The sequence below is a fragment of the Arvicanthis niloticus genome, chromosome 18 (genome assembly GCF_011762505.2).
Source record: "Arvicanthis niloticus isolate mArvNil1 chromosome 18, mArvNil1.pat.X, whole genome shotgun sequence".
In the NCBI taxonomy this organism is placed as follows: Eukaryota; Metazoa; Chordata; class Mammalia; order Rodentia; family Muridae; genus Arvicanthis; species Arvicanthis niloticus.
The window spans coordinates 10,439,721-10,461,686 of NC_047675.1; the positions used below are offsets into that span (position 1 = coordinate 10,439,721).

General features: G+C 40.8%; 1 long non-coding RNA gene across 2 annotated transcripts in view; it reads right to left on the minus strand.

Annotated features, from left to right (window-relative positions):
- LOC143434921 (uncharacterized) overlaps positions 1 to 21,966 on the minus strand; it is a 34,015-nt gene that overhangs the window by 9,702 nt on the left and 2,347 nt on the right. The gene's annotated exons all lie outside the window — the stretch shown is intronic.

Sequence of the window (21,966 nt, forward strand, 5' to 3'; positions counted from 1 at the left end):
TACAGATTCAGTATAGAGATGGACAATAGAACAGCTGGGCACAAAAGGGAGCGGGGAGATCGCTTCCTGAAATCTAAGCATTAAGTGGAGGTCAAGGGCACAGGGAAGCAAAATCAATGTCTTCCTAATTCTGGTGAAATCAAACCCTGTGGGCTACCACTGCTTGCCGGTTCCCCATTACTGTGGCTTACCAGTCGCCAAGTCACCAGTACTTCTTCCTCAGCAACTGAATTTGGCTGTAGTTAAAAGCTCAAACCCAGGCTGGGGGATCAGAATTTTTCTCAGTTTAAATGGCTACCCCGGGATTTCCTTTTATTGTCACTATTTATCTATCTATTTATTTATTTTTGAAGTTAAAATGATATATTATTTCTCATGCCTTTTTCCTCCCTCCAACACTTCCCATGATCCTCCTTGCTCTTTTTCAAATCCATGGCCTCTATTTCTTTGCTCTCTCTCTCTCTCTCTCTCTCTCTCTCTCTCTCTCACACACACACACACACACACACACACCACTTGTATTTCTAAATGTATAAATACACTTTGCTCAGTCCATGTAATGTTACTTGTATGTATGTGATTCCAGGTCTGGCAACTTTGCATTTGTATTGGGTAACAGATTAGGCGTCTCTCCCCCAGAGACTAATTCTGTTCCCAGAATTTCTTATAGCAGCACTGTGTGCTCTCTCTTTGAATGTGCTGTTGCCTTTGTATGTAACAAAGCTTCACTGCTGTCTATAACTACAAGAGGACACACTGACAACATACTGAGGGGGACAGAGAGAAAAATAGAAAGCACATGAATTTTTTTTTATTTTTGAGAATTTTGTACATGACACAATAAAACATTCTATCTACCCACTCCAGTATCCCCACACCTCCAAACATAACTGTTCTCAACACCATGTCTTTTTCATTGGTTTATAACCCAAAAGTTCAGTTAATGCTGTTCATATGCACATGAGTATGGAGCCATCCATTGGTGCATAGAGATCCAACCAGGGGTCACATCCTCCATAAAGAATGATCCTTCCTTCCCCAACCAAGCATCCGTTGTCATAGCTCCCCAGCAAGTGGTGTCATTGGCTAGTCTGAACTCTATGCTGCAACTCTCCTCTGGCTGTCTTCACCTTCTGTAGATCTTGCACTGGTAATAACAGCTGTGGGGAGCTCATGACTGTGACAGCCACATCCTGTGCAGAAGGCAGCATCTCACAGCACTCTTCCCAGACTCTGGCTCTTACATGCTCACCTCCTCTTCTGCAATGTTCCCTGAGCCTTGGTTGTGGGGTGTGTGGTGGGGACAGGGACCGCAGATGCCCCACTGAGAGCTGAGTACTCTGCCTCTTATCCTCTGCATTTTGATCAGTTCTGCATCTCTCCAGTGACTGGATTCACAGATCAAGGTTGAGAGCATCCCAAGTCTTTTGGTACCAAGAGGTGGACAGTCACTAAAAGGACCTAAACATTGACTTTTTGACAGTAGCATTGTGCTGTGGATTCAGCCAACCTTAGGACTGGCTCTGAACTTCTTCTTGTCTGAGAGGTTAAGTCCATTGCTTTTGAATCTAGTCTTACCAAGAATCCTGCCACTTGCTGCTGTATCTTTATCATCAGTTCAAGTCTTTCTTCTTGTTTAACTTCTTTGAGTCTGTGGACTGTAACATGGTACCTGTATTTTATGGCTAATATCTACTTGTAAGTGAGTACATACCATGCATGTCCTTTTGGACTGGGTTACCTCACTTAGGATGATATTCTCAAGTTCCATCCCTTTGCTCACAAAATTCACAATGTCTTGGTTTTTAATCATATTCCATTGTGTAAATGTACCATGTTTTCTTTATCCATTCTCCAATGGACGGACACCTAAGTGGTTTCCATTTTCTGGCTACTACGAATAAAGCTGCTATGAACATAGTTGAGCAAATGTCTTTGTGAGATGTTGGAGCATCTTTTGAGTACATATATGCCTAGGAATGACATAGCTGGGTCTTGAGGTCCCAGTTTTCTGAGAAAACACCAAATTGATTTCCAGAGTGGTTGTACAAGTGTGCACTCCCACCAGCAATGGAGGCGTGTTTCCCTTGCTCCACATCCTCACCAGCATGTGCTGTCACTTACTTGAGTTTTTGATCTTAGCCATTCCGATGGGAGTAAGATGGAACCTCAGAGTTGTTTTTATTTGCATTTCCCAGTCTTTCTTTTAGTCGTCTACAGAAAAAAAAATATAATTCACACTGTTCTAGACTAGCAGAAACTTTGAGAGCAGATAGATCTTACAAAAGGGAAGTCTTTGGTTAAATGTCTGAGTCTAGAGGCCGATATGACTCAGCAGTGGCTTCAGTGACAGGCCCACACTCTCAGCCTGACCTTAGTCTTTATTGGCTGAAGTAAATGAGCAGCCGCACTTGGAGCCTACAATGTTGACGAATGCTGGCTGCATCTATCACTCCTTTGATCACCTTTGCCTCTGTCCATGCCGCCACATTTATAACTTACTGAAAACTCACCTGGTCATGACACTCTCTCTATGTGAATCCATCTGTTGGTTTGTGTTCCCTTTGTGCTCAAGTCTGTGGCCTGAATTTTAAAGCAGATCTGCTTAATTTTAAGACGTGGTGTATGAGGGCCCGCTCTGTCTCTAAATACATACCAGGGTAGAGGCTGGGGGCTTGTGCTCCCCACCTCTGTAAGTACCAAGTTCCCTGACTCTTCTCAGCAACGTTAGCCTGAATGCCATCAATAGTCAGTGAACAATGGGAATTGTTTATCTTAACATCTGTGCTAATACATAACGTGATGCTACACAGGCAAGGTACAGAACAGAATGATCTCTCTTTTTATTTCAACCATCTTGGGAGTTCCTCTCCAGATTTATAAAAGCCACATCTTCTGCCCAGAGAAGGAGTATCTGGCCACTTATGTGGAAATAACGTAAGTTGGAATTTGGCCAAAGAACCACTAGCATTATCAGCCGGACACAGTCTTCTGCTTTCTGTCAACCGTTAAGCAGAGATGAACCGGTCACATATGCCTTCCACATTGTTAAAATGACTCATTTAGCAGCACAGACTCATGGTGTGGGGATGGGGGTGGGGCTACAGCCTTTCAGACTCGTAGCAAACAACATGGCAGGTATAACGATGATCTGTCCCATAAGAGAAATCGAGGCACAGAGAGACTAAAGCCGAGATGAGCAGCAGGTCTGAAGCTTGTGGCTCCCTGACAACAGACTCCCCTCTTTCCCCCACACATCACACAGACAGTGTGACCCTGGAGCACACTTTCCCCACTAATCACCACTGCATTAATTAACTGTGCCTGATCATTTACCACATACAAATTAGAAGTAAAAGGCAAATCACACATTGCCTCTACGGCATCTCACAAATGGGGAAATAGACGCTGAAGAGCCTTCCTTCCCCAGAACCAATCTAGAGCCGCCTGCCCCCCTGCCCTCTTCCTTGTTAGCTATTATTGCTTGATTTTAGCCAACAAGGGCTATGTCCAGTACAGCAGGCTGGTCTGCTTTAAACAACAGAGCTTCTGCTTTCTCACAAGTTCACAAATCAAGACAGCGGCTGGCTTTGCTTCTTCTGAGGCCGCTCATCTGAGCGTATGGATCGCAGCTGCCCAGGGTCTTCACACGACTATGCCCAAGCTTCTTTTTTAATGAAGCTGTTGGTCCTACTTAAGGGCATATATGATGCCCTCATTTGAATTTAAATTACTTCTTTAGTGATGATTTCTGTTATACTAACATCCTGAGGTACCAGTGAGAGCTTCGGTATATAAATGGTGGGTGGAGGGGTTACAACACAGCTCAGAATACTGCATTAATATCCCTCCACCAATATCTCCATAAAGTACTAGACTTCTGCAATGACTACGTGTCTGTCTGACCCCCTTCCCCCAACACACAGACACACAGGAAGACTTAAAAACCTTTCCCAGACTGAGACAGAGAAAGAACATAATTATCCATGGTTCAAACGAGGCATACAACTAAGATGTTGCGAAGGTTTCTTGGGGATAGACAGCCTTTTGGCTACCCAGAATCACTATCTATAGCTGTTTGCATAGGCTAATGTAGCATTTGTCTTATCAAAAATGTTACATAAGTTTAAAGGATAAGGGAAATTTACCTACCAAAACATAGAATGAACTTCCCCAGATTTACACCACCACCCACAAATAATAAGGATATGTCAAATAACTTCCAGAACAGGATAAGAATAAGTTCTAAAAATGGTGAGAAAGATGAAGGGAAGTATAGGGAGGACTTCATTATATAATTATCCAGGGCTGTGAGAGATATTTTGACTTGTTTTCATGCAAAGAAACAATACAATTAAACAAGAAAACATGTAACAAAGTGAATGCTACTTTATTGGCTGTTATGCGTCAAAATAATTAAGTATTCCAAGTTTGCCTTTTCAAGACAGTAGAATCACTTTCCTCAACACTATGTAGCTATATAAGGCTAAAAATATTAATGCTTTTGAAAAGCAAGGCTGGTGTTTCTTTTCTTTCTCTTTCTTCTTTTCTTTCTTTCCTCTTCTTTCTTTCTTTCTTTTTTTTTTTTTTTGTATACAATTAGACAGTATTCTCCACCCTCTGGCTATTAAATCTACCCTAGAGCAATAAATGTGAGTCTTTAAATAAGCATCAGTGTGTACTGCTCCTCCCACTGAAGGATCCCTGTAGAGCAGTGTATTTCCACAATAACATTAACCAGAGCAAACTTGCATGTAGTTGTAATGATTCAACATTTAACATAGGTGTTAAAGTCCACAGTTTTTGTATTTCCAAAAGACAACAGCGAGGTAATGGGGACAAAAGAGGAGGACAGACCCTGTAGCTGTCTAAAAACACCTGTTTTATCAGTTAGACTAGTTTTCCCATCAAAATGAAATGTGAAGCTAGCATATTAAAGACTATCTCTGTGGAATCTTATTTTTATTGTGAGAGCACATTTGTGTTCCCTGGAGAACTTCAAGTTTTTATAAATAGCAAATGTTAAAAATATTATAGTATTTCCTCTCTCCTGATATTAAGTAGCAAAAAATGCCTAATCAATGTGGAGTCGCCAAATGAAAACAATCATTCCCACGATATCAGAAACTACTCTACTCCTCAAGGTGAAGCGTTACACTGTAACTCACTATGTAGACCAGGCAAGCCCCAAACCACAGAGCTTTGCCTGCCCGTACCCCCTAAAGGCTGGCACCAGAAGTGTACACAGCCACCACACCCAAATTTACTTTTACTGTTATTACAATTACCTGATTCATCCAAATTACCAATAACACCTAAAATACTATGTCTCAAAAAACAACCCTGATCATTATATACTTTTTAAAAAGTACTTGTATCTGTGCAAGAGAGCAGCTCAGTACTGGGCACCTTAGCAGGGGGCAGCAAAAACCCATCAAACCACTACAGAAGTGAACACCATGCTGCAGCATCAGGTACCAAAGTGGAGCACCAGCAGCTGGTGTCCTCAGTGGCCACATTGGAATACAGCCATTGTCCTTTTATTCCCAGGGGAGCTTCTTCTGGAGAAAGAGGTAGACCAGGAAGCAGGCAGCAATAGGAGACTGAGATAGAAGGAAAAAACTCTGTGGCTTGAAATTCCCTGGAGAAAAGAAGGAACATACTGCCATCTGTGAGCTAAAACTATTTGTCCAGAAGCAGTTGCTGAGAAAAATAAAAGCACATTCTCAAGTCTCCCTGAGGCCCCCAGCACATCCCATAAACTGCTTATACCAGGAAAGCACTTCATGTCCTAAGCTCTGGCTGACAGACCATCCATCATCTGTCATGCTTCACTCTCTTCAGTCTACAAGCAACCTGTTCACTACTTATCATGTTTTGTTCCTTGAAGAACTTCAATTTCAATATAAATATGTATTTATGTGTGTGCATGTATACTATATATGTAAACATATGGCAAAGTTGCTGAAATACTAAAGTTGGCATGAGCTGACCCCTGTAACCCAGCACTTAGAAGGTAGAAGCAGAAGAACCAGAATGTTAGGGTTATCCTGGGCTACAAAAGACCCTGTCTCAAAACAAATAATGACAACAACAAAAAAGACAAACACACAAAAAATAGTATTCTTAAAACTCTATTCAAAATGCCAAAGATGGGGGCTGGAGATATGGCTTATGGTTTAAGATGACTTGCTGCTTTTGTGGAGAGAGAAGGAATTCAGTTATCAGCACCCACATGGCTGCTCAAAACTACTTGTAACTCCAGTTCTAGACGATATAAGCCTATCTTCTGGCCTCCTCTGATATCATGGTTGACATATTCGCATGCAGGCAAACATTCACGCACACAAAGTAAAAACACATAAATCATTTTTAAATCCGAACAACACTGGACACGTGGCACACACGTTTACTCCCAGCACTTGGATGGAAAAGGTGAGTGGATCTCTGTGAGTTAGAGTCTAACCTCATCTACATCACAGGTTCCAGGGGCTACATAAGATTCTGTCTTAAAAGAATACTCAAAGATGTATTAGGGCTAATTTTATTAGTAAGTTAGATAAGCTGTCTATACACCATGATCTATTACAACGTACCGCTGTCTATACACCATGATCTATTACAACGTATCCCAAAAGTAGGGGTACTCAGGAGATGGTTTTGAAGGGAAGAATACATCAAAAGATGATATGCTGTTGGCTTGAGGCAATTGCTTAGTTACTGGTCTGAGGATGAGGCACTTGCTTTGTGCTCCTCATATTTCTAAGGAGACAAAGTTCCTATAACAGCACCTCCAGAGTCTCTTTTCTTCATTCTGCTGAAGAATGAGATTGAATTAAAAAAAAAAAAAAAAAAAACAAAAAAACCATCATGTTAAACCAAGCCTTTCCTCCCCCCTCTGGAATCTGCCTTGCTAAGCACTGGGAATATCTCCTTCAGCTATGCTCTGCGCTCTGTGAGGCAGAACCTACCCTTGAAATACTCACCTGTTATTTTTCAGAGGTTAGCCAAAGTCAAAGAAGAAATCATAGTAAATTCACGTCTGTGACATCTAGTTACTTCAGTCGAAATGTCTATTTTTCCACCAAAATCTATTTTCTTTGCCTTGTGTGTATATAGACTAAATTTCTCACCTTACCTTTCATTAGGTTGGATCATAGATCAGGCTCTAAGCCAAAGAGTGTGAGTTGCATTTGCATTTATGCATGTGACCTCTACAAATTGATCTGTAGAAATCCCCCAGTGCCACCTTCCAGCCTGTGCTTTTCCCAGTTTTCAGCAGTAGACTCTGAAGCCATAGAAGATGGGGGAGGATCATTGAAGGACCACTTCAAAGGCTATTGGCTAAGTAGGGACATCATTTAAAATCCATACTAGGAGTAGAAAGAAAGAAAAAAAGAAAGGAAGGAAGGAAGAAAGGAAGGAAGGAAGGAAGGAAGGAAGGAGAGAAGAAAGAAAGAAAGATAGATAAATAGATAGATAGATTAATAGGTAAATAGGTACATAGATAGGATAGATGGATAGACAGATAACATAAGATAGATTAATAGCACAAGATGGATAGATAGTATTTGTGTGTGTGTGTGTGTGTGTGTGTGTGTGTGTGTGTGTGTGTAACAACTATTAAATAATCTATGAATTTAAAAGAGTAATGGGGGATAGGAGGGGTTGGAGGGTGGAGAGGGAAGAGGAAATGGTGTAACTATATTCAAATTAAGAAGAAATATCAAGAACAACACAAAATAAGATTTTGTTAAGTCACTAAAAATTTAAATGAAAGAAGAGTAAAGACCAGAGATGTGAAAACACTGTAGCTAGACATTTTAATTCCCCGGAGAAGAGATGTGGAACACGCTGCCATCTGCCAGCTAAAACTATTTGTCTGGGAGCAGTTACTGAGAAAAATAAAAGCACATTCTAAAATCTCCCTGATGTGGCCATCACGTCTCATAAACTTTTTATACCAGGAAAGCTTTTTATGTTCTGAGTCCCAGATGACAGGCCATCTATCTATCTCTGACATCAGACATGGAGATGCAGAGTTTGGAGTTTGCCCAGCTCGTTTTCTGTCTTGCTTTGGTCCAGTATTTCTTCACCCTGTTCCCTTTCCTCCCATTTAGAACAGTATTATATATGCTGTACCATTATACCTTGGAAATATGTGATCTGCTTTTTTCATTTTGATTTTATAGGGGATAAAAGTTAAGAGATTGCCATGAGTCTCAGAAGAGACTTTGGACTTTTAAACAGGGTTGAGACTGTGATAGATTATAGGGACTTTTGAGGTTAGATTAAATGCAGTTTTGTGTTATGATATGGGCATAAGACTATGGAGTCCAGAGAATGAAATGTGGTGTTTGAATAAAAATTATCTGTTGTGGATAGCCCTGGTGCTGTCTGTGTTTTGATGCTAATTCAGCTTCCCCAAGAGGAGCTGCCTGGGACAAGTAGTGAATCAGTACTCAGGACTTCATGTGACCCTTCTAATGAATAAAGAAACCAATCACTAGGTGAGTAGGCGGGACTTCCGGTTTGGACAAAGGGAAGGGGGAAGAGGAGAGGAGAGGAGCATGGAGGCAAAAATGTAGCCAGCCGAGACTAGCGGATCTGTTTGGACCCGCTACCGGAGAATTTAACTTAGAATGGCTTATAATTAGGATGTTAGTTTTTGCTCCCAGTGATTGAGTTACCATTGATTCTGAACTAAGTTTGTGTGGTGTTTTCCTTCACAAAGCAACTCAACTGGGTTCCAGAGAGAAAGGTATGACGGCAAAGCGTGGGTTTACGAAAAGTGCACCCCAAAAGGCCGTGGGAATTTGAAAGTGTGGGGCTGGCATTGTAGTGACACCAGTGGAAACTTAGCGAACTGGGTAGAGAAATTTCAGAGCTCTGAGTCAGAGTCTCCACAAGATGAGAACAAGGCTCGCGGGTGCCTTGCCAGTGATCGTGTGGATTGCATTTTTAAATATTTCCTAAAATTATCCCCATAGGTTGATAAGGAGTAGTACTATTAGGAGGTGTGGTCTTGTTGTAGTAGGTATGACGTGTTGCAGGAAATATGTCTTAGTCACTTCCTGCTGCCTGAGGATCCAGATGTATAACTCTCAGTTATAATGGAGAACTCTCCATTTCTGTCTGCGCGCTGCCATCCTTTCTGCCATGACAATAATGGACTGAATCTCAGAACTGTAAGCCAACCCCAATTAGATGTTTTCCTTTATAAGACCTGCCATGATCATGATGTCTATTCATAGCAACAAAACCCTTATAAAGACAGCCGTTGCCTTATGTGGTAGTTTAACTATTCTTGGCTCTTGGAGAATGGCGCTTTAGGAGGTGTGGCCTTGTTGGAAGAAATGTGTCACTAGGTAGGCTTTGAGTGCTCCTAATGCTCAAGCTCCACTCAGTATAGAAAAGAGACAGTTTCTTTCGGCTGTAGTTGGATCAAGATGCAGAATGTTCAGCTCCTTCTCCAGTACAGTGTCTGCCTGGATGCTACCGTGCTTCCTGCTATGGTGATAAGGGCTGAACCTCTGAAGCTGAAAGCCAGCCCCAATTAAATATTGACCTTATAAGAGTTGCCTTGGTCATGGTGTCTGTTCACAGCAATAAAACCCTAACTAAGACACCTTATCAGAGTTGCAAGCTTCTACTAAACTATATTCTCTATAAGTTTTTATGTGAGCCATATTGATAACTATGGAAGATAATGTATGCTTAAATATTTCCAGTGTCATATATAAGAGTTGGCCTGGTCTGGGCTGACAGAAGCCATCTAGGAAAGGTTATAGGCAAGCAACTTAGTTTCCAGGAGATGGCCCCACCGTTTTGCATAGCTACAATGGGTGCACTCTGGAGAGGCACAGCCCCAGAGACTCAGGATTGCTTCTTGCAGCTGAGATGCCTTTCCTGCCACTATTACATAGCCTAATGATTCCTGGTCATCAGCCCACCCTACTGAGAAAATTTCCTACAGATCAACACGAAGATGAACTTTCATGAATTACCGGTAGTTGGATGTATTAATAGTTTTATAAAATTCCTGATTTGATTCAAATAATTTTAGGAAGAAAGTTTAAAAGAGATGGCTTTAGTTGTTTTGTCTGATACATGTAATAAAGTTAGAATTAAGAATAGAATGTACCCTCTCCTCGTAAAATAATAAGTAAAACCCGAATAATTAGGAATATAATGGGCTTTCATAAATTGCAGGAAGAAGAGAAATAGGCTTGGAATAAATTTGTGATCAAGGAAAAACATTCATTCTAGGTCAGGGCCAAGGATGTAACCACAGGTGTGCACTATGATAAATCAAGGTCATGTGAAATTGTTACTTTGAACTTAAAATGAGCTTATAGAATGAAGCACTGCTTTGAACTTACTATAGAAATTATTCTGTAACTCCCCTTTTGTATAACATTTTATCTATGAGGTAATTTTATGAAGAACTTTTGTCTAAGAAAATATAAATTGCCAGAGAGAGGAAATAAGGTGTGACTTTTGGGGCTCTGTTCCATCTAACAAATGTGTATCGTGCTCTCTCTCTCTCTCTCTTCTCTCTCTCTCTCTCTCTCTCTCTCTCTCTCTCTCTCTCTCTTTCTCTTTTTCTCTCTCTCTTTCTCTCTGTGTGTATACATATATATGTAGATATATGTGTATGCATATAAGTATGCATGTGTACTTGTGAAGTTAGTGAAAAAGATGGTCAGGCCTGGCCAGTGTGTGTGTGTGTGTGTGTGTGTGTGTGTATACCTGACTTTCTTTCTGAAATTTCCAAAAGTCATCAGCTTCTGGCCCTCAGAACAGTGAGAGTTCTAAACTGGCAGAAGCTATCAGTTCCTGGCCCTCAGGACAGTGAGAGAGAGTTACAAGGCCAGAGGTTGCTGGCCTTTACACTGTGTCCCACCTCAGTACCTGACTGCTGGGACTGGGCTTTGAGAATAGTTCAGTGACTCCTTGAACATGTGTGCGTCATTTAGTCACACAAAGCAGTAAATCACATCTTCTATTCGTGAGTCCTATAAAGATTTCACAAGTACAATCAAGTCTCTGAATTAGTCAGCGTTCTACTGCTGTGAAGAGACACCATGACCATGGCAACTCTTATACATTAGAACATTTAACTGAGGCTTACTTATAGGTTTAGTGCTTTAATCCACCATCCTCATGGTGGGGAAGGGTGCATGGCAGCACAGAGGCAGACATGGTAGCTGGGAGTTCTACATCCATTTCCACAGGCAGCAGCAAGACAGAACCACTGGGCCTGGTTTGTCTTTTGAAAACTGAAAGCCCATTCCCCAGTCACACACTTCCTCCAACAAGGCCACACCTACTCCAACAAGCCCATCTCCTACTCTTCTCAAATAGCACCACTTCCTATGAGTATATACGGGCCACTGTCACCCAAACTTCCACAAGTTCCTCATAATGAAATGGTAAAGGTAGCCAATGGAAATGCAGGTGTCCCACAGAACATCAGGTAGAAAGAAGCAGGTGGCCACTGACTAAGTGAGAACCCCAGGTACAAATGGAGGCAGTTGCCTTTGAAACTATATATCCCTGACATGTGGATACTCAGACAAAATTTGACTCCTGGAAATCTCCCCCAAGATATAAAACTTAGGAACCTGAACCCCAGTAGAATGTGAGCACTGGATGTTCCATAAGATAGCTTATCCAAGCTGGCCTGACTTACAAGAGACTTCTAGCCTTCTAAGTGAACAGAGGAGCTGTGCAATTGATACCATGCCTGCCTTGGCGTTCTTGTCTACACACCCCAAACTGAAGTTCAAAAGAAAATAAAAACATATGCAATACCTGGACCTTAGGGTTACTCACTTTAGCATAATTATTCCAAGTAAAACAAGAGTTAGCATGAGTTAAGCCATTGTTTACACAACAAATGTTGTGTTATTATAAATGGCCAAATATGCTACTCATGTGTGTTCTCTCTCCTTTCCTTCCCCTCCTGTTCCCTCTCACCATCCTCTCACAATAGGGTATGACTTATTTTAGGTACAAAGCTTGCTGAGTTTCTTATTTTTAAAAAGCCTTATATTTCTCTATTCTTTGCTTAATATCTAGTCAAATTTTGCAAATTGTCTGTGTTTTTAGTTTTAATCATATTAAACTTAGTTGAAACTACTTCTAAAAATCATTTTTTATTTATTTGTCATAGACCAGTGAGTGCTTTCTCATCTAAATAATATTCTGAAGCTAAATAATGCCTATACTTTCACTTTCCAGTAAAACTTATATAACATCTGATTTTGGTAAAGTTAGGAAGTTATTTACCTAATTATGAGAACTGGTTAGTTTAGGCATTGCAATCTCTATCTATTGTTTCTCTTTCTCTATTTTCATGTGCATGTATATGTGTGTAAGTTTACATGTGTGTAGGTGTCAGGGGAGGTGTGTACATGCACACTGTGGATGCCCAAGGTTGGTGTTGTTCCCTCCCCATCTTATTTACCAGAGCAGGGTCTTTTAATCAAGCTCAGACTACAGCCATTGATAGTCTGAGTAGTCATCTTGATATGGGAAAGCTGTCTCAACCTTCTGAGGCTTAATTAAAGGTGGCCTACCATATTCATTAAGCATCTTATTGTGTTTTGGTCATACAAACTTACAGGGCACATGTTTTACCATCTCCCAAGAACACTTCATTAAGGTAAGACCCTATTGCTGAAGACACTACTCACTTCAGACAAAGCAGTTGGAGGAATCAATCTGGAACTGACCTGGAAGCCTCCTCCCTGAGAATTAACCATCATAGTATCTGAAAGTGTATCAGAAGATATCAAAGGAGAAAAGCAATCAAGCCCAACACAGCTGTAAAGCCAATGAAACAAAACAATGACCACACAAGCAAGATGTCCCCAACAGTACAATAGTGGTATTTATAGTTTGGGAATAACCAACAATTATCTAATTGGACTTAAGGTGCACTCAATGGGGAGGAATTCATGCATGGAACTACAAACCTAGCCAACTACCTATGTCTGAAGAGGTCACAGAACCTAGAGGAAAATCTACCAATATCATTTTTCTTAATGAATGTAACTCTTAATTATATCCTAAATACTTATTCTTATACTCATAGATCAGTGTAGTTCTCACTACTAATCAATAAAGCTTTTTTTTGCAGTAGATGGGGCTATTCCAGAGACATACAACTTATCAAAATGCAGGGAGTAAGTGATTATAGATGTCCAGTCCCTATTTTATATCCATAACACAACTCTTACATCAAAGACTCAAAGAGCTTTGCAGACGAGGAGATAGAATGGTAGTGAGCTCAGAGGACAAGGACACTTGCTATGAGATAGTGTCTTTTAGATATGAGGGATGCTGTATCCGTAAAGTCTCAATAAGTTTAGTTACCTAAACAACATCTTTACAATGACAGCACCAGTTGATATTCCAAGATATATGTGAGTAATTGTACAAGGCCTCACCCCTAGATGATGAGCTATGGGTAATCAATAACTGCTGTGAGAGGGAGAATCAGTTTTCTACAGGGATGAGACCCTGATGGGTTATCCAACTTGAAACCAAGTGATCAGCCATAAAGACATGTACATGACCATTTATTAGAAATCCTGAGTTGTTTATAGGATTGTCACTTTGAGGTTTAATAGCACATACATACATTTTACCCCATCACTTGAGAAGCAGAGGCAGGTAGATCTCTGTGAGATCAAGCCCAGTCTGGTCCAGGTTAGCCAGGGCTACATCATAAGACATTGTCATCACGTCAGGTCTCAGTCCAGCTGAATCCAAGTCTCTGCAGGTATTAAACAAGAAATCAAGACCTCCCAGAGGAATCTAGCAAGTAGCTAGGTTTGTATTGTTTGTTTTGTTCTAATCTAAAGCTTAAGATCATTATCTAATTGAAATACCTCAACTTCCTACAACCTCCAACTCCTGTAAATCTGAGGTTATAAGGTAAGAATTGACTACTAAAGAGAAATAACTAGAAAACTGCAACCTACTCAGCTGTTCATTCTAAGTCAGTCATATACCTGTATTTGGATTTATATTTTTAAATGTTCTCACAATCACTTCTATATTTAGGAAGATACACAGAAACTCACACATATGCATGTATATACATTGTTACATGTTCCTATTACCTTATTAGGAAGTCCTATAGTGTGGGTCCTTGTGAACTGTTGGCTTTGACAGCATAGGTGGAGTACCCATCAAACATCACTTCAACCTTTTAGGCCGTCATTTCACGGTGAGAAATAGACATGGCACTAACAGTAGATATGATGCTAACAGGAGACATGACACAGTAGACATGGCACTAATGGGAGATGTGACACTAATGGCAGATGTGACATTAACAGTAGATGTGGCGCTAATGGGAGATGCAGCACAAACCTGTAGCAGCCACAGCTACTATTTACTGAGTGCTTGCTGCACAGAGGCCACCATCTACTCAGCCTTGCCCACAGGCCAATCTGATGAAGGCATTTTCTCAATTGAGGTTCTCCATTCCCAGATGATTCCAGCTTACGCCAAAACGTTCTGAAGATGTGATTGCACATTTTGTAAAAGTATAGTTAGAGAAATTGTTATTTTAAGATAATAGTCACAATGAATATTGTAAAGACTTTTATGACTGTTTCTTTAATCCATTATAAGAAACTTTTCTACTTCATTATATTTCAATCCACTATAAGAAAAACCAGATATGTAGCAATAATGCAAAATAGCTTCATTTTTTTCATGACACAAAGAAAAAACTGTTTAATTCAATATATATCACTTTAAGTCTAATTAGGAAATTCAAACAAACTCAGCTCTCAAGAAGAATAAATAATTAATAAATAAATATGATGACCACATTTTCTTTCTATTTTTTAAACTAATTTCATTTTCTTTTTTATTTTTCTATTGGCCTACTTTCTATTATAACAGGGCCCTAAACCTTAGTAGGCCTAAGACCTCCTAAGACCTTAGCACAACTGACTTTGTGATGAAAGTACAACTCAGGCTGTCTTCTCTGGTTGGTACCCCACAACAGTATTGTGTTCTCTTTTAGACTCCCATCAATTGTTTCTGGCATAGGTCACACACAATATGAAGGCATTCTCTTAAATGACCAAAGCTGTATTTCAATCTAGACTGGAAATCAGACTTTGTGATTGGTCTGCTTGGTTTGTTACTGGAATACATTAATACCCTTAGGGGACACAAGCTCTCAGCAGGCAGAAAACTTAAGCCATAGACAGACTCATTAAGTGTGGCTAGGAACTGAGATTTTAAGAATCTTGTTTTAATTACTGAGTGAATACTCATGAAAGAAAAGCCCATAGTCCAGTCAGGAAAACTACTGAGGACACACATGGAATTTATTATGGAGGCTGAATGACCAATTGTTCGATTAGCTATTTGAAAGGGGGATAAGGGTCCTTGAGTATAAATGAAAATAAAATAAAATAAAATAAAAGGACCCCAAGCTTGAGAACATGAATGGCCATGGTGTCATTTACTACATGATGAAGACTGGTATGCGGGCAATTTACATATTCTTTGTAAGGAAGATGTGACAAGAGATATGAAATGGGTAAAAATATGTGGGAAGTTGAACCCACTAGAAAACCACCTTAGGGTGCTAATATGAAACCTACTTCCATTATGCCTAAAGTAAAACTCAGCCATCTATCTTTGATACTGCCACTGCTGCTACTATTAGATAAGAGAAAACTATCTGTTTCTTTTACTCTCCCAGTGTTCCCTAGGGGGACTGACTGGATGACCTTCCATCCTTGCTGGGTGTCTTAGGGTTTTCATTGCTGCGAAGAAACACCATGACCAAAGCAATTCTTATAAAGAAAACATTTAATTGGCTCTGGCTTATAGTTCAGAAGTTTAGTCCATTATCAAGCATGGCAGCGTGCAGGCAGACATGGTGCTGGAGGAGCCAAGGGTTCTACATCTTAATCCACAGGCAGAAGGAGACTGTCCCACTGGGTGTGGCATGAGTATGAGTATATATAAGAACTCAAAGCCCCACCTCCACAGTGACACACTTCCTCCAAGGCCACACCTACTCCAACAAGGCTACACCTACTCCAATAAGGTCACACCAACTCCAGTAAAGCCACCCCTACTCCAACAAGGCCACACCTACTCCAATAAGGTCACACCAACTCCAGTAAAGCCACCCCTACTCCAACAAGGCCACACCTACTCCAATAAGGTCACACCAACTCCAGTAAAGCCATCCCTACTCCAACAAGCCCACACCTACTCCAATAAGGTCACACCAACTCCAGTAAAGCCACCCCTACTCCAACAAGACAACACCTACTCCAATAAGGTCACACAACTCCAGTAAAGCCACGCCTACTCCAAGGTCACACCCACTCCAATAAGGCCACGCCTACTCTAACAAGGCCACACCTCCTAATGGTGCCTCTCCTCATGGGCCTATGGAGGCCAATTACATTCAAACTACCACACTGGGACTTTCTTTCTCATACTTTATTTCAGTCCTTGCACACCTAGTCAACAAGGAAAGCTTCTTCAGAGAGAGGAAATCTGTTCTCATATCAATGGGCTGGGTGGATGTTTTTCTCCACCACAAATTGCAAGTACCCTCTGCAGATCCATTTTGACTTGCTAGTGAGTCATCCTGAATGAAAACAGTAATGGATGGAAGGAATCTCCCCTTAACATCTGTCATCCAGACACTGGCAACAGGAGCAGAACACAGATACAGATGCTGTGACCCGATATTGGAAAGGGTTACGAACATCAATTCCTAGGATTGCAACTGCTCCATGTTTTAAAGAAACTGACCCTGTGTTGAAAGTGTGGTGGGGGATCTTCATAGCATGTGTGAGGTCTTGGGTTCAACCCCCAAGACTACAGGCAGATACAAACAAACAAACAAGCTGAATTAAGAAGAAACTGTTCTTGGTAGGGAGTAGGGGGAGTGGTGTCTAGGTTACTCTGTGAAAGCTTGAAAGGCTTCTGGGAAATAATAAACAAATGTTATTTTCTTTCTCTCAGTGGCCTTATCATGCAGAGATCAAATCAGGCGATGGCAATATATTAAGGCTGTTGACGTGAGACCAACTGAAGGCGATTACAGCTCAGCAGACATTTAGGAATTAGTACGGATAGCAAAGTGTGCCAAAAGGAGTGATTAGTCTGGCTGCAGTCTTGACCTAAATAACAAATCAGGCATAGAGCTGGGATTAAAGCTCTGACGCCCACGTTTTCAGTGGAAGGATATCTCTCCCTTGACTGTGTTCCATGCCTCTTTATCAGCCCTGTGGGATGAGAATTTACTGTAAAATGAGAATTAATTCTAAGTAACATTGTTCTAAACAGCTAAATAGAAAGGACAGGGAGAGGACCTGGAGTCTTTCCTCTCTGGCAATTCCGACAAAGAGTTTGAAGATGCTTCAACAGCTACTCTCAGCTGTCATGCTCAGTCAGTGTGTGAAGTGCTGAGTGTCTTGACTGACTGGCACGCCCTCCCCCATCCCAGCTTTCTGGTGTGAAAGGACAAGCTAGTCCTTAAAAGAATATGGGAGAAGCAGCCAGTTTTTAAATACATCCAATGAAAAGCAGTGACTTAGAACAGAGAAAAATAACAATAAACATACCCATGTGAAAAAATTTTAAAGAAAAAGAAAAAGAAAAAAAGTTGTATTGTAGTAAAGACATTTCTGTTGGTTTTGGCTCAAGTCTCAAATGAATTATCCTAGGTTTACTTTCTGTATCTAGTCTCTCAAAACATATCTGTGATGTGAAGTTGTTTGGAACAGTTTATCAAGGACTATAACAAACAGAGGTCATTTGATAAGTCAGAGCACTGAAACAGAAAAATAGCTATTTTAGCAGGTCTACTCTTCTGAAATTTGAGAAGTTAATAAAAGAACAAAGGAGGAATGTATACATAGTATTAGTATCATGTTATGCTCCGAAAGAACTCTTCTGGAGCTTTCCATTTGTATCCAGGGTGTTTATATCAGAAGTCCAAGAAATTGCTGGACTGTGAGTGTTCGTACACTCTTGTCTGTAGAATGCATGATCTCAGAGCAGCAAAGCAGCCCACCCTTGGTGGCAAGAAACCACCTAAGAAAAACATCATTTTTTAAAAATAGAAAATGAGGTAGGCATGACAGCCTAAAAACAGGAACAGAGAATTAGCCAGGGGCAAAGGAAGTGAAGTTATAAATCAGAGTAAAATTAAGAAACTGGGAAACATCATAGACAAGAACCTACAGAACAGCTGCATTGTCCTTAAAACCATAGGTCCAAGCCAGGTTTCTGGAGAGAGAGCCCCACTCCCAGATATACCAGGTTTTGACCTCAGGGAAGCTATACTCTACTTCTTTTAGTTAATGTTACCATATTTTATGTGTAACAGGGGTGATGAAAACTTTCTTAGCACTAAGCAAGACAGTCTATGTAGGTGCTTAGACCAACAGCGCCTGTCTACAGTCCAGTCCTCAGAAACCGCAGCTCCTTGTTACTATGTAACATTCAATACTTACCAAAGCCTACTCTAAGCCAGGCACTGTGGAAGATGCTTGGACCCTAAGCACTAGCTGGAAATTCAGCCTTGCTGAGTTCTATGAGCCAGTTCCACTGAGATTCTCATCACTAAATGTGTGAAGTGCAATCAACCTAACTTGAACACTCCTGTTTTTTCTATCTACACATCGAATTATTATTCTCACCATATTATTCTGATATGCATGTTTTTAGATCTGACAAACTGACATTCAACATTCATTTGGATTATTACATCTGATGGTAAGTCCTTGATAGACAGGATCATATAAAAATCCTCTGGGTGACCAGAAGAGCAGGCTGCCTGAAAGAGAGAGGTGACTGTCCCCTGAGAGGCCAACTTAGGATGGTCTGATTTTCAAAGGTTTTGCTTTATGGTTATGAACTACCAGTATTGTGTGTTATTGTACATGGTATTTAGATCCTGGTCTTTTGTAGGCTAGGGTGTGCTCCCGAAGTAAGATCACAGTAAGCTTCAGCTTAGGGTCAGCCATAAAGTCACGAGTTGAAGCACCCATATTCTGTACTGTACTCTGTTATTAAACTATGGGAGCTAGGTAATTTTTTGTTTTAACAGTGTTTTTCCTTTATAGTAAAAGTTATCAGGTAACAACCTCATTATAAGTAGGTCACATAAATGAGTAAATTGGCATTCTCTAGTTTGGGGGTGTTGATTTGTTTTAGATCTTCCCCATCCCCCACTTCTACTTCTCTCCCTGACCTCATCTTAATGCCTCCCTCTCACTTCCATGGGTCCCACTTATATTGTCGTTTAGAAATGCTCAAGTCTTAGTAGAAAGTGTTAATCCTTCCAGCTTCAATAGGGAATTTGTGGTTCAGCAGAGGTAAAACTGGCTGCATGGCACCTGAGATTCTAATTGTGATCCATCTGCATCCCTGAATCGTCCCTTTGTGGAAATATGGATGCCAGAACAAAGGGGACTATCTGTAGCTCAGGACACAACAAGTCAAAATAGCATAGTGTACTCATGCCTTGGAAGCTGGTTTATAAAACAGTCATGGCAGCCTTAATCCTTTAGGTATTCCAACACCAACAATGCTCTGTGGTATTTGGTGGATTCTTTCCCCCTTTCAGAGTCTTGTTGACTATGTTTTGAAGATTTCTTTTGTTTTCAGCCAGGGGTTATCAAGTTATCTAAGAGTTTATTATAATGAAAAGATATATGCTAATGAATGGTCAGTTTTGCTAAGTGGGACTGATCAATCAATATAAAATTTTAAAAAATGTAACGCAAAAGAAACCTGGATATTCAAACTTCTACACATAAGATGTCTATTAAACTATTAATGTATGTATGTGAAGCCATAATAAATTGTATTTCTAAAGACATGTCACTTTGTAAAATGTCTAAGGTCAGAGTCTCTTTGAGCATGTTGAGTACAGTGGTGGTGAGATCCAATATGGATGTCAAGATGGAGAGTGGCTACAGAAAGTCCATTTGGCTGCTACTCAGAGAACTAAGGCTCTTCCATTCCTCCTTGTGGCTGCTCTTTGCTTCTGATTTAGACCCAAACATCCTGCAAATCTGCTCCCTCCACCACGGAATCCTACTGGAGCTTGGACTGGTAGAGGATCCTCCCGTCTGGAGTGGACTCATCACTGGTGCTATTTTAAAGACTTAAGAGCCCTGTTTACTTTGGTGCTTTGTGAAGCCAACCTTTAAAATGCAATTAGACAATCTTACTAGTGTGACAATAACAAAAATTCTTCTCATGCTCTGACCTAACAGTCACTCTTCTGTAACCTAATACTGTGGCAAATTGCATCAAATTGCCATCTTGGTAACTCTAGGCACCTAAAACTGAATATATCTAAATCTGGTGATTCTTAACCCCAAAGCTCCTCCTGAAATCTTGCTCATCTTAGAAAATGACAACTACAGTTTGTAAATAAATAAATCTATTTTGTTTTTCCTTTCCTGGCCCGTGCTACTTGAATGACGATTCTGAGACTAATTGTTTACTAATAAATGCCTAGGTCATAAGCTGTGGCTCATTCCACAACTAGCTTATCACGTATTTAACCCATTTCCACTATCCCGTGTCTTCCATGTTGCCGTGCTATCTGTAGTTACCACTCCTTCAGTCCCAGACTGCTTCTTCCTCAGCGTCTCCCTCAAGTCTCTATTCTCTCTGCTTCCCAGAATCCTCTTCCTGCCAGTGTCCCACTTCTTATTTCCTGCCTCAGCTCATTGGCCATAAGCTTTTTTATTGACAGGTGATGCTTCTAAGAGATTCTCTCTACACTAGTTCCTTCCTGACTTCTGTATTTCCCTTCCCACCCTCATCGGATGTGTTGGAGAACAGTGCCTGGTCCACCTCCAGATCCCTCCACAGAGCAAATCACTCCTCAGCATGTTCTGTCATGTTCCCAGCATGAGTCTCTCTTGGCTTTTCCCCCAGATTATTTTTGTAGCTCCTTAAGTGTCTTCCTTGCTTCTACACATCCTCCGGTACTGTCAGAATAAAGCTTTGATGTTCTCATATAATACCATACTTTTCTGTCCAGAGATCTTCCAGGAATCCTCCTCTCACCCAGATTAAACTGCAAGATGGTGTAGAATCTTCCCGCCATTGCTCTGAACCCATTGGCTCACTGTCTTCATCCCTCATCCCTCTCCATGAACTCACTGTGACTCCTGAGCACATCAAACACCATCCTACCCGAGCTATTGTACCTACGTCTCCTCCTTCCTGTTACCAACAACTGGTCCTCAAATACCATTCAAATCCTTCAACCTTTTGGGACTATATTTAGACACGGTCTTGTAGCAGTTGACTCTGGCATAAACTGTCACCTTGTGAGAAGTAAATCACCCTCTCCTAATCTACTGCTTCTTCTCTTTGGAACATGTGTGGTTAACTCAACATGATCTGACACTTTCGAATTCTCTTTTCTCCCATTCCACTAGACATGCAAGAATCTTGCTTTGCTCCCAGCTGTCTAGCCTGAGTCTGGAAAACTGTGTGATAATAGATGAACAAACAGATTCAGGATACTGTGCGCAGGGAGAAGGATGCAGCAGAGTTGTCTTTGCTCTTTCAAAGAGTCACTGGCTCATCAGTCCAAGTCATCCCACAGGAAAAGTGAGGCATCAGGTTAAGAGAAGCCTATGGTTAACACAACTGGAAGCTCTTCAGTGCACATCAGTATCATGAACTGAAGCCCAAATACCCTACATGCCTGCCCAGAAGATATCAAAATTTTCTAGTTAATTGTTTTCTCTGAGCTATAAAATAGCAAGTTGCAGAAAGACGGCCTAGTTACTACTAAATACTTCAGACACGCAGAGACCCCTTACAAAGATATTTTTCCACAAAACTGCAATGTAAACTTCCAAGTCAGGAAACCACCTCATGAACTTATCGTACAGTCTACAGACCTCATTCAAATGTCTTCCA